At 37.1% G+C, this 12928-nt stretch overlaps 1 protein-coding gene across 14 annotated transcripts in view; it reads right to left on the bottom strand.

Moving 5' to 3' along the window:
- Positions 1–12928, bottom strand: part of AOPEP (aminopeptidase O (putative)) — a 173204-nt gene that overhangs the window by 24663 nt on the left and 135613 nt on the right. For 2 of the 14 annotated variants that reach the window (XR_014880622.1, XR_014880620.1), the window contains exons 14-15: positions 7180–7326; positions 3194–3324 (exon numbers count right to left, since the gene is read on the bottom strand). The exons of 8 other annotated variants lie outside the window; for them this stretch is intronic. The gene's annotated coding sequence lies outside the window, so the exon portion shown is untranslated. 4 more of the 14 variants (XR_014880624.1, XR_014880621.1, XR_014880627.1 and 1 more) reach the window with 4 other exon arrangements.

The following is a 12928-nucleotide window of genomic DNA, read 5'->3' as shown; positions in this document are numbered from 1 at the left end:
AGTCAGCCAGTTCTCAACCCACCTCACTGTCCACTCATCTATCCCACACTTCCTCAGCTTTGTTATAAGGATGTCGTGGGAGACAGTATCAAATGCCTTTCTAAAATCAAGGTAGACTACATCTACCGCTCTTCCCCCATCCACCCAGCATGTGACAGCATCATAGAAGGCCACCAAGTTGGTCGAGCACGACCTCTCCTTGGTGAACCCATGCTGACTACTCCTGATAACCTCCTTTTCTCCCAGTTGTCTGGAGATGGTATCCAGCACAAGCTGTTCCATCACCTTTCCAGGGACGGAGGTGAGGCTGCCAGGCCTATAATTACCCGGATCTTCCTTCTTGCCCTTTTTGAAGACCGGAGTGACATTGGCTATCCTCCAGTCTTCAGGGACCTCCCCTGTTGTCCAAGACCTCTCAAAAATGATGGAGAGCGGTTCGGCAATGACCTCCGCCAGCTCCCTCAGCACACGTGGATGCACCCCATCAGGTCCCATGGACTTGTGGACCTTAGTACTGCCTAGGCGCTCACGCACGTCCTCTTTCCTGACTAAAGGGAAGTCTCCCATTCCCCAGACCCTCTCACTAACCTCCAGGGTGTGGGATTCCTGCGGGAGAGCCTTTTCACTGAAGATGGAAGTAAAGAAGGCATTCAGTAATGCCTTCTTTAGTACACACATAGTATATATGTACATATGCATATATACAGCAGTTGCCTGACTAGTTTTCAAGTTGAATCTAATGCAGCATAAAAAAAACAAAAAACACTCGTAGTCTGATGTAGCAAGTGCTTAAGTGCTCTGTTTAAAAGGCTTACTGGATGAACAAATAAATAATTCAAACAGAGCTCAGAAAGAAATTACACCAGCTGCCAGGAAACATTTATTGGAAATTCAGGGTTCAGAACGATCCATCAGAAGTATATCATATGTCCCAAAGATTTTCTACTGTTCATCCAGTTTTGGTGGAGACCAGAATTCTAAGGGGAAGGCAGGAAGTATTGAAGCCTTTGCACAGAAAAAGAAATCAACACTGCTTTACTTCTAATATCCTCCAGGTAGACTAATGAGCAAAAAAAATCTGTTATTTTAACTCTGCTTCCAATTTTATCCCACTTGGAGATGCTCTGCTCCCACCTCATTGTATCTAAATTATCATAATTAGCAACAAAGCCACATGACATTTTCTTCCCTCTTAGTCTGACATAATTTAGCATTAATACCCAATCAGAATAAGGCAGAAAGGAAGGCTCTAGGATTTAAAAGATTTGTTTCCATTCAATTTATTTTATTATTTAAGCTATATCTTAGGGACTGAAAAAATTCTACATCTTACTGGCTCTTACTGGAACATTTTCTGAGTGATAATCATGTCTGCTAACAAAATGGAATGGATAAAAACCATCAGCTGGTTACAAATACTGACTATTTCAATCTTAGAACAACTCCCTGAAGTGCCAAGTTGAATGTGCATTGTATGGTCCAAGAGCAGCTGCCTGGGAAGGATGGGGAGGTACATTAAAAAACAAAACTGGGAAAGCTTCTGGGAAGCGGCTCTGCTTGGAGACTTAATTCATTCTGAACACTAATAAAATTTGAAATGTTGCAGAACACCACACACGGAAAAGTAACTTCTTATGTAGAAAGCTTTGCCTGCTAAGATAATAGTGCAAAATACTTAATTTTAGAAACTGTAGAATAGCTGAATACATATATACATATATGTGTGCTAGAGGAGGTACAGAGTAAGTATTATCTATCCTCAATATAATTGCTTTACAGATTCACCAACAGATAGCTATTGTCTAAGATAACATACAGAATGTAAATGAAGCCAACAAAAGCAAAACAGCAAAGCATCAGTCATGTTCTTAATTTACCTCTGTCTACTGCATACTGCTGCACTATGGGTGAGGAATTTTCAGAATTACAGATCAAACTCCTACCCCTCCTGAACGTGAGACTGCAGAGCAAAAACTCTGAGACTACAGTTTCAATTAATTTTTTACCTTCTAGGTGTCCAAGAGACAAAACTTTACACACTAGTCTGTAGCCCATGGTTTAACTAAAGTACAAGTTTAAGAGCTAGCAAACATGGAAGTGTGGGTGTGGACACCAGCAGAAGTGCTGTCAGACCTGTAACTGAACTGGCACTAGTGGGTGCAGCTCTTACATTTTGTTCTCTCATTCCATTCCAACAAAAAATAAAAGGAAGAACATGTTTTCTTTCATTTTCCCTTTCCCTTTTTAATAAAAAAGAGTGTATGTAACACAAAAATATCCTAAGGAAAGAGGCAGAAAGCTCAGCTGAAGTTTCAGGGCACAGACTGATACAAAATTATTCCTGGGGTATAGAATTCTTCTTTTTTTCAAATAAATCAACATGAATAACTTTGTCTCCAAAGCAAATTTTCAAAGGTTGTAGATAACTTCACAGAATTACATTTGAAGTTTTGCTCCATTATTTTTCATTTTCCTCACCACCATCCTTATTTGTCCCATCCTCCGGTCTTTTGCACTTTGAAAATTGTTTGGGTGCACACAGATTTTCCATTTGTTTGTCCTACGCTTAATACAAGAGGTCCTTGTTGTTAAGCATTTCTAAAGCATAAAGCCTAGAGAAAACAAGTTAATTTGTTTTGGATATTGTGAAGCCATTTTCATTTATGACATTATGGCAAATGCATCTTGAATATCTAACCTATGTAAAAATTATATGAAGATACACACACTGTGTGAAACCTCTCTCCATGATGAAAATTCCAAAAACAGCCACAACACACTAGACACAAGATTTCCATCTCTGTTCTTTGTTTTGCCTTTAAAAGATGAAAAAACCACTCTAAACTGCATAGGAATACTCAATCCAAATGCTCAAATGTATGTGATTATTAAAGTAGATCCCTTCCACCAGGAAATGAGGCAAATATCAAGAAACAGCATTCATGATGACTACAAATGCTACACCATCTGTTTATATTGCAAAACAGATAGCCCTGGCCACAACCTGAGGCTGCCGCACGGAAATCACATTTTTTTCCCAGGGTTTCCCCTCCCCCAGCTGTGAGTATTCACACTACAAAGAAGGAATAAATTAATGTCTTGGGATCAAGCATACCAAAAGTTTTCTGTCATGTTGCATATAATTAACCATCATCCCCACTACAAAGCTGGATTCCAACACTGCATGCTTTACCTTGTCCTTAAGCCTCTCCTGCAACTATTCAATCTTTTCAAAGGGTTTCACTTTGTCTTCCCACTAAACAGTTGTTATCTGGAGTTATCTGATGTAGAGGTTTCAAAGTTTGAATATTGAGGCTCTTGCCTCTGAAAAAAAAAAAAAAGAAAAACCACAAAAAACACAAAATACTAGCAAAATGGTATGGAGTATCAAAACAGCAAGATGAAGAATCAATGTAAATGTTACCAGACTGGAACTGTAACTCAGACTGACATTCAAGCAGCATCCTGCTTGGGGCTGGAATTCAATGTATACCAAATACCCAGGAACAAAGAAATAGCATACTTAGTACACCCATATGAATAAAATACAAGATACTTAAACCATTATTCTAGATAAGAGTAACTCAAGGCAGTTTTGAAATAGTCCCTACAAAACATATTGGTACAAAAATGTGAGTTTGTTGAATCCTGCATCCCTATCCTGCAAAAAGCAGAAGAGAAACAAATCTTGTCTCTGCAAAGGCATGATATTGCAGCCACAAAGGTCAGCATCCTCTGGTCCCAGAAGACCACCCACACGAAAGAGTATATTTATCAATTCTACATTAACAATTTCAATAAATGCCAGATTCACCCTTTATACTAGAAAAATGACACTGAAACATTTGACTACTGACCTTTCACAGCCATAAAATGTGACACAGATATATCTACTTGAGCAACCACAGGGCCAGCGCTCACACGGCACCCCTAAGCCAGGACACACACAAATCACTGAAGTAGTACAGCTGGTATGCTGAATATTCCATTTCCTCCAGTCTGCACTTGAATGAAGTCATTGAAAGCCTCCTCCAAAGGGAAATGTGCCTGCGACTAATGTAGCAACTGATTGACAATGGCGTGATTTCTATTATTACTCCATTATCACACTGGGATCTGTGCCTAAATGAGCATACTTCCTCCCTGATGCCATTTCCTTTTATCCTAGCTTTAGTCTAAAAGCGGATCAATGGGAGTAATATATATGATGTCACTTCAATTTACAGCTACTGCCTCCCTCTCTCATATGCACAGATAGATAAATTCTTCCCAAAAATGGTTAAGAAATGCATGGAGAGAGTCTTCTCCCAGAAAAGTGTTCTCAGCTATATTTGTCTGTGTAACTACAGCAAGGAACTGTTTACTGATCAAAAACAGGAGGGAAAGTATATAAATAATTTTTTTTTTAAAAAAAAAGGTCTTTACTGTACACTGGAAAATGCTGGCTGAAGTACAACACGCATGAGGCTCAAAACAGATTTACTGCATTTGACCTTTGAAAATTTTACAGGAAAGTTTCAAGTCTGCAGGACACAACAGATTTCTGCAGCATTTCTCTGGAAGAAGGTAGTCCCCTCAAAATATGAGATGTCTTTTCATTTACATTTTTACAAGACTTTCCAAGGTCAAACTGAATTCGTTCCCAGCCCTCTCTTAAGAGAGAAAGAGAAACCCCACCCAAGCATTCAATAGTGAATAGCTCCCTTCAGTCAGAATTTCCTCATTAACTGTAGATAAGACAGCACTACTACTGGTTTAGCAGACAGGATTTATAGAGCTAGGCCATCTCTGCACCCATATTCTGAATCAATCAAAAGAATCCCCAGAAGAATCTTGCTTTATAAACTTTCCATACAGTTTGCCTTGAGGGCTGCTTTCTCTGGGCTGCCATTGAACAAAAAGATTTGGTAAAAAAGATCTCCCTTCTTTCAAAACATCCAGTAAATTAGTATCTTGAAAATTCAAGATACTATCACCATTTACTCAGCAAAATTTTTAGGTAGACTTCATCACTGTTTATCTCAAACAAAGTTCTTGAGACAATGTTTTCATCTGCATGGTGACCATCTTTTACACGAAAGCAAGGATCTACCCTTCCCTTCTTCCCCTCCAACTCCTAGGGCTAAAACGTACTTATATCAAGTAACATGAATTTAATGAAAACATCCACACTCAACTAGCAAAGTGTGATACGCTATTCTTAAGAGATTCTAAGTCTGAGAGAACTGGACTGCGGTTGAAAATGCAGGAAAAAAAAGTAATCTGTAGCCAGCAAAAAAATGCTTTGAACTGGTTGGTAAAATAAAATACATCCATACAGAAGCTTACAAAATTTCAGACGCGCATAGTGAAGCAGACTGTATTATTTAACTTTATTTAGGTCAGCTGTTTATAACTTTCCTCTTGTTGAAAAATCAGTTTCCCTTTGAATGTATACAAAAAATAAGTAGACTTCACTATATTTAAAAGCAAGACAAATATCTGTAACATATTGTATTCTACCACAGAATTCTCTGACATGTATTCCCACTATGTGGAAGTTTGCTCTTACTGTGCTTGGCAAATGACATATATTCTATAAACAATAAGACTAAATATGAATGTTAGTGAGGTTTTATCACAAATAGAAAATCGTATGAAGTGTGCTTTAAAAATGCTGATTATGGGACATTTAAGAGGCCTGGTATTACCTGCTTCATACAAGTAGGACATAAAAATGATACCGAGAATAATTTCTTTAATAAATAACAGGGCTTACACTGAGTTGTCAGTTACTTTTCCCTTTGTACCATCAAAATTAAGGATTTATTTTTAAAAGCAGAACATCTATGACACATATCATTCTAAGAACACTACCTGTTCAAATATACAACTTTGATTTATGCTGGCCACACACTGTTGAAGCAGTGCCGGATAAGGGACACAAATCCCGAAAAACAGCATGCAAAAGAACAGCACATTAGAACACAAGTCAGATGATTTGACCACCATTGACTTTTAATATTCCCTTTCAAGCAAAGGACAAAAATATCAGTAATCAGAGTGCAATTGTCCATACATGATCAGTGTTATCCCATTTGATACAGCTGCAATTTAACATAGCCTTCTGGAGGATTCAAAAAAAGTTTTCGTGTAAGTTCAATTTTAATTACAGTTTCATTGATATATCAACACCAACATATTCACAAAACAACTGAACTTGGGAAACTTATCCTAAATAATCCATTCAGCATTTATGAAAGAGAAGTTGATGTAAAAGCACCTTACAATGTGGCTGTGTCACTGAAACATCTTCTCAAAAATCTGTCCTAAATTAGCATTCATTTATCATGTAACATTTGCATAAACAGTGCTGTGCTTCTCTAAGTATAATGGACACTTAATTTGAAAAGGCAGTTGGTCCCTCCTATGTGCTTAAACTTCTACATATTCACACAGTTTTTCTGTCCTGTGAGATTTAAAATGAGATTTTGACACTGTGCACGTACAGACCTCACCATGCAACTCCCACCAAACTGTTTTGCACTTATATATCAAACTTAACAATGAAGAATGTTTGTGAAGGAGAATTAAACCAGTTGCAGACAGGGAAAATGGGTATATAAGAATGCAAGGATTTCATTTCAACAATATTTTAAGCTAACTTTAAATACAGGAGTCACCACCTTTAAATTGTTTCATGTTCTGTGGCTGATATTCTGGTTACTTGCTACTAGAAATGTTTAAAAGGCCAATCATTGCTAACACTCCATTAACAGTTTATTTTTCTTAAGTTGGAGTACAAAATATTTTCCCGTAATTTGCTTAACAAAGAGAGAATTCACTTACAAAAAAAATACAGCACCTGCAATCGAATATAAACACACTGAAATGACAAAAATGATTAAGCCTTTATGATCTAACATACCGCTGAGCCAGCAAAATGAAAACCAGGTGGCTTCTTTTGCAGGTCCAGTCAGGTTACACAGCGCTTTTCCTCAAACTAAGCTTTCACAAATATATGTTTCATCACAACTTTACTCTTGAGTGTACTAATTCTCTTTTAAGCCTAATGGGCTACACATGGTCTGTTTCAATGCACCTTACCATCTCTGCTGCTCACTGCCTTCAGCACATTCTGCTCCTAACTTTACTATTCAGAGGAATAACCTGGAAAGAGAAGAGGATGTACCTGCTTACCTCTGTAACCTTTCATCAGTCTGGCTGTTGCTGAAGAAAACTGTACCAACGCCACTTAACCCATGATTGTAGGACATGACACTGCTTCACAAGGAGGGCTGTCTGAGGTTCATCACAAAGCACTAATAATGTCACAAGCCTCCCTCCCTGGAGAAAAGGTTGAAAACACAGATGGAAAACTGCACTTTCATTGCTTGACAATTTACTCTTGGAATTCATAAGAATTAATACTTCTTTTTTTTGTTTGTTTTATTTTCCTAAATTTTACAACAAGTGATAAGTGGCTTCACGCTTACATAATTAATCCTTTAGCATCTATTAATCAACTGCATTTCCAGATCTCAGCAAGCAGTATTTTCATCTGACCTAAAAACTAGTTCTGATGCATTTTGCATCCAGTACACCCTATGCATCCTGCTAACGGTTTATCCAATACATCATGTTCCTTTGATTCTTAGTGCTGTTTTGTTTTGTTTTTTTTTTTGGTTGTTTTTTCTTTTATTAGCTATTAATATAATCAACTAGATTGGACTCAGGCTTCAGAAAAGCATTCTTAACTGAAGACCTTACAACTGATGTAACTGCAACAGGTGTAATGTAATCCTAAGTCTATGCAGGTGATTCTGGGGACTTAGAAGGGCTGAATGAAGAGCACGAAGAAATTAAACAGTCTCCTTTGACCAAGATGGAGAGACTGATCCTCTACCACAATCCTCTTGGATTCTTTTTTTAACCAAACCTTCACAATGGCTATGGCAAAATCTTCATTTGTCTGGGAGAATTCATTCATCACATCTGAAAGCAATCACGTTCTGTAATCACCACTTCTCAGACAAGCTATCTCAGCATCTCAAAAATAAGCCTTTGGCACTTCAGAAAATAACTGGTTGTGGACACTGCACCAGCACCATAGGTCACTACTTGCCCGTCACATTGGTGTCCCAGCCTCCACACCATTTCCCTTGAATTCCCTCACACAGCCTTTGCAGCCTGTGTCCGCTATCCCAAGGAGGCTGCCATATCTCAAGGCCAACCAAGGATGACAAGAAACAGCCTGCATCCCAAACACTCAAAACAAAATGTGCCAACTTCTTGAAGAGGCGGGGAATGGGGACTGAACTTCTAATGAGATCTAGAACTGCACTGTGAACTGTATGCGGGTCACCACCACTTCCCACTCCAGACACGTAGTTTTTCTACTTTACCTGTTACAGTACAAATGCTTATCAGCATGCACTTAGCTTCATATTAAATAAAATAAATTTTAAAATAGTCCTTTCTCCCTTCCAAAAAACCTTTCTGAAGCAGAATACCCCACTGCACAGGGAGAGGATGAGATAACAAACAACGTAACAGAAGTTAGTTCACTGCTTAATGTACTCATGGAAGCTACTAAGGTCACACGGCAACAAATGTGGTGTGGAAAAAACATATCCCATTACTTTTCATTCCTGATTTGAAAAATACAGATGAGATTTTATTTAAAACTGTTGCGAAAGACAATTGCCACTGAGAAAAAAAAGCCCTTTAAAAGATTCATGGATGAGCATTAAAACATCAAGTGGATGAATGTTACATCACATACTTCTTATGTCCAGTGCTATTTAAAAAGATGCTACAGTTATTAGGACCCAGCTGTCAGATTTTCTGCTCCAAAATTCTATATAGGAGCACTAAAACTAACTCTAAAAATAAATCCTAGTCTAAACCTGCTAGACGTGAACTTTTCCAAATTGCATTCTGACTTACATATTTTTAGTTTGAAGAAGTGCAAGAATTTAAATGGCTTCAGACAAGATTTGCACACCATTAGAGTATTCAGGAGTTGGATTACATTCTTTCTTTCTTTCTTTCTTTCCTTCTTTCTTTCTTTCTTTCTTTCTTTCTTTCTTCTTTCTTTCTTTCTTTCTTTCTTTCTTTCTTTCTTTCTTTTTTAAGGAACATTAAAATAACAACAACAACAACAACAAACACTCTAATAATTAGTTGAAATACTAATATTTTCAGAAGTAATTACAAAATGTAAAGAAAGACAAGAAAAATCATCTCATGTTTCTCAGATGAGACTTTCTGCAACCCCAAGGGCAGTACATGAATTATTAAAAGCGAGCAGGAGTTAATTCTATCACATGTACTGATCAGTACTTCCACATACAGATACAACATTAATAATTACTTTTATAACCAAATAATGGATTTGTTTCTTGACTATTAACTGCATTTGTGTGGGAAAAACTCTATTCAATTTAACAGAATTACATCAAAGCACTAGCCTCTTAAGAGCTCTCTTGAAAAAAAAAAAAACAACACAAAAGCTTTCTTACAATTATAGGAATGTATGCTACTTTTACACAGTGCAAGTGAAAGACAATGTAAGTACTTCAGAAATGAAAAAGGTATTTTAGAATATGTTAAGCAACTACGAAGTCGATGAAGAGGAATGTAAAAAATATGGATGTTTATGACAACAAATTCTTTACAAATTCACTCTCACAGCTGGGGTAAAATTTGAGGCAATAAACACATTAATTTCCTTATAAAAGAGGGATACGTATAATTTATTACGCTTACTTGCAGTACAGATACATGCATTTAAGCATACAAACATACTCTCACAAAGTAACTCAGTGGAAAGTTCTAACATCCCTCCAAATTCCTCAATTTAATGACAAGTTCCATTAAAAATAATATTATATATATATATAAATATAAATACATATTTATATTTAATACATATTTATATTTAATACATATTTATATTCTGTCTGTAAGGCTGATTCAATTAGCTGCTTAAAAGCCCTTAGTTTCATAAACTTCCTCCATTAGGTTTGTGTGTCATGTTCCAACGTACATGGAATCATTTCACATTTAATTTATCTACATAAAATCCAATTGCTTGCAGGTTATTGCTGGATGCAGGTACAAAGGCAAATCTTCTGGTTGAAATGGCAGAGTTGGCATTCTCCGGTATTTTCTATTAATCTTTTATTACAACCTTCATTTTTTCAAAAACTGTCAGTGTTTTACAATTGACTGGGAAGAAGAGGGTAAAAGCTGTTGCAGAAAAGAGAGACAAGAAGCCACACTCTGAAGCTACTTATTTTTATAAATATGTATAGAAACTACTAGTATAGTATAGTATAGTATAAACGTAGAGAAACTACTCAATTTACTGCCACTTGTTTCCACTATTTTTCATGCAAGACAATGACCCAGCAAAGCACAGGCTATCCTGAATTCCACAGTTCTGGACTCCCTTCCAAACAGCTTATGCCACATGCAGCTCAGATATTTCACAAGAACCTGGACAATCTGCTACAGGCAGCCCGATCCTTGGCAGGCAGGTATCAAGTCACTGCAACTGCTGTGGGGGAACCCAACCTCAGCAAAAACAGCATTCAGGTATTTGTACATCAGTAAGGCTATTTAACTTCTCTCTCTTCAGAAAAGGAGGGAAGGAGAAAAACATTCATCTCAAGGATGAACAATCCTAAGGAGGCTGACCTGTGGCCTCATTCCATGCTCCTACTGGGAAGAAAGCTCCTGCTAACTCCAATGGAATATTTACTTATGTAAGGAGTGCGAGACTGGCACTTAATCACTGAAATGATGTATGAATGTGAAAAGAGTTAAAATAATCAGATAATGCCAGGGAGTAGTGGGTTGTCTGAGCAGCGATTGAGCAATATTTGTTAACTAATGGGTGGATAACCACTAAGTTCAGTGCAGCGCTACAGCAGTCATTCATTATCTTATCTACTAGTGAAAACAGTTGATGGAACTAAAATGTTGTACACAGTGACAGGATGAAGTTGTTGGTTTAAACAACGCAATCCGATGTTTAAGTTACGAAACTGCCTGGTAACGCTCATTTAAACCTAATTTAAGTCATAAATGTATCTGAACACTGAAAAAAAAAAACCCCAATTCACATTACAGACACAATACTTGCATAGTGCAGATCTCTCTATTAAGGAAAGGCAAGTGTCCATTCCACTTTCCATCTAGTGAAATCAATCTCTTTTCAGACATGAATGTGCTGCTGTGGCTGAACTAGATCTGATGTTTCACTTACGAACATCCATTCTCAGGTGTTCATAACTTAGCAGTAAGAATTCCCTCCAGCAAAAGACTTGGCATTAAAGTTCTCAGACTCTAATAGATTTAAAGTAAGTTAGTTTCACCATTTTTTCCAAGTGTCCAAGACAAGTGGTTAAAGACAAGTGTCTATCCAAACTCCCACTTTTTACAAATGAAAACAACTGACTGATTTACATCATTAGTCTAACTGCTTTTGCAAGTCTACAAAATAAAGACTGCTATGACAACAAACAAATAGCTATGACTTCTCAAGGGGTACATATTTTCAGCTGGCAAATTTTACCCTTCATAGCTCTGTCTTAAATAACATTAAAAAAACATTCTCCAAAAGATAATACTTACTTCTTTTCTTTTAAACTGAGCAAGAGAGATTTATTTTTCTCCCAATTTTTAAAGAAAACCCCTGAACATCTCTTTCACAATCCCAGTGACATCAACACCTACCCCAACAAAACTCCAAGACTACAGCAGTTTATGCACAGCTCTGCTGACAATTATGTGTAATTGACTTTTCATGCATGAGTTCCTCCACTGAGATGAGCAGCAGCACACAAGCTGGCAGAAGTTTACAAGATCAGACCCTCTTAAATGTCCCTTCTGCAAGGACACTGACAGGATTTAACAAATAGCAGTCATGCTGGAGAATTTTGCAGTACAGTAGACTTTGTATTAGATTACGGAGATAAACAAAATAATTCAGGTTAAATGCTGTTTACTATCTCTAGAATCTAATGACTTCATTTTTACAAAATATTTTACTCGGTCACTTCTCTATACTGAAATAAGCACAATACATTTTTTGAAATAAAATGCTCTTCATTACACTCTCACTCACCCCCCTTTTTAAACACAGACATGTTAGCTACAACAAAATGCTAGATTTTAAAGCTCTTTCTGTGAACTACTGGTCCAGCCTGGGCAGCGGCAGTCCTCATTTTCCGATGAACTCATCCCCACAAGTCTTAGGAAGCTGGGAATCAAAAACGCTCTAAAATCCCGAGAACTGAAAGAGGTCATGATTGTAACTATTACATTGTAACTGCTCAAGGAAAGCCGGTACAATAACTAAGATCTCCTGCTTCTCTTTTCTTTTTGGCAATATCATAAGTTAGTTCAACACTGACCCTTAGGAGGGTGAAATCCTGCCCAGTCAGCTCAGCTATGAATCGGTGTATCCATCTTCATTTCGCCAATTATTCTTGTCTAAATTCCTAAGAAGCCAAGAGACCCATTCTGAAGAAGGAAAAATACCTGAAGCTTAGTCTTTGATTTCACCATTTAAAAATTTTAACCTTTAATAGACGTAGGAAGATTATTACATGGGTATTAGATTTTTTTTTTTTTTTTTTTTTGTAAATTGCTCCTAAAAATGTCTCCTGTATTTCATGATGGAATAGATAATAACCATACTGGAAACTCCCAGCCTGGCACTGGCAGGTAAAATAGCCTCAGATACGTATTACTGTTTAAATATTATGACTAGACCCTCCAAAAGATACCAATATTCTTACGTAAACACTGTTGAAACAAGTGATTCATAATAAATCTGAATTTTTAACTGCTATTCCTTGCAAATCAGCAGCAGAGGGAAGATGTGATATGAAAAGAAGTTCACTAGTATTAAAACAAGTGCTGTAACCAGCAATAG

This window comes from Meleagris gallopavo, chromosome Z (genome assembly GCF_905368555.1).
Source record: "Meleagris gallopavo chromosome Z, MGAL_WU_HG_1.1, whole genome shotgun sequence".
NCBI lineage: Eukaryota > Metazoa > Chordata > Aves > Galliformes > Phasianidae > Meleagris > Meleagris gallopavo.
Note: the sequence above shows the minus strand (reverse complement) of the source record. Positions and strands in the feature narration are given on the sequence as shown.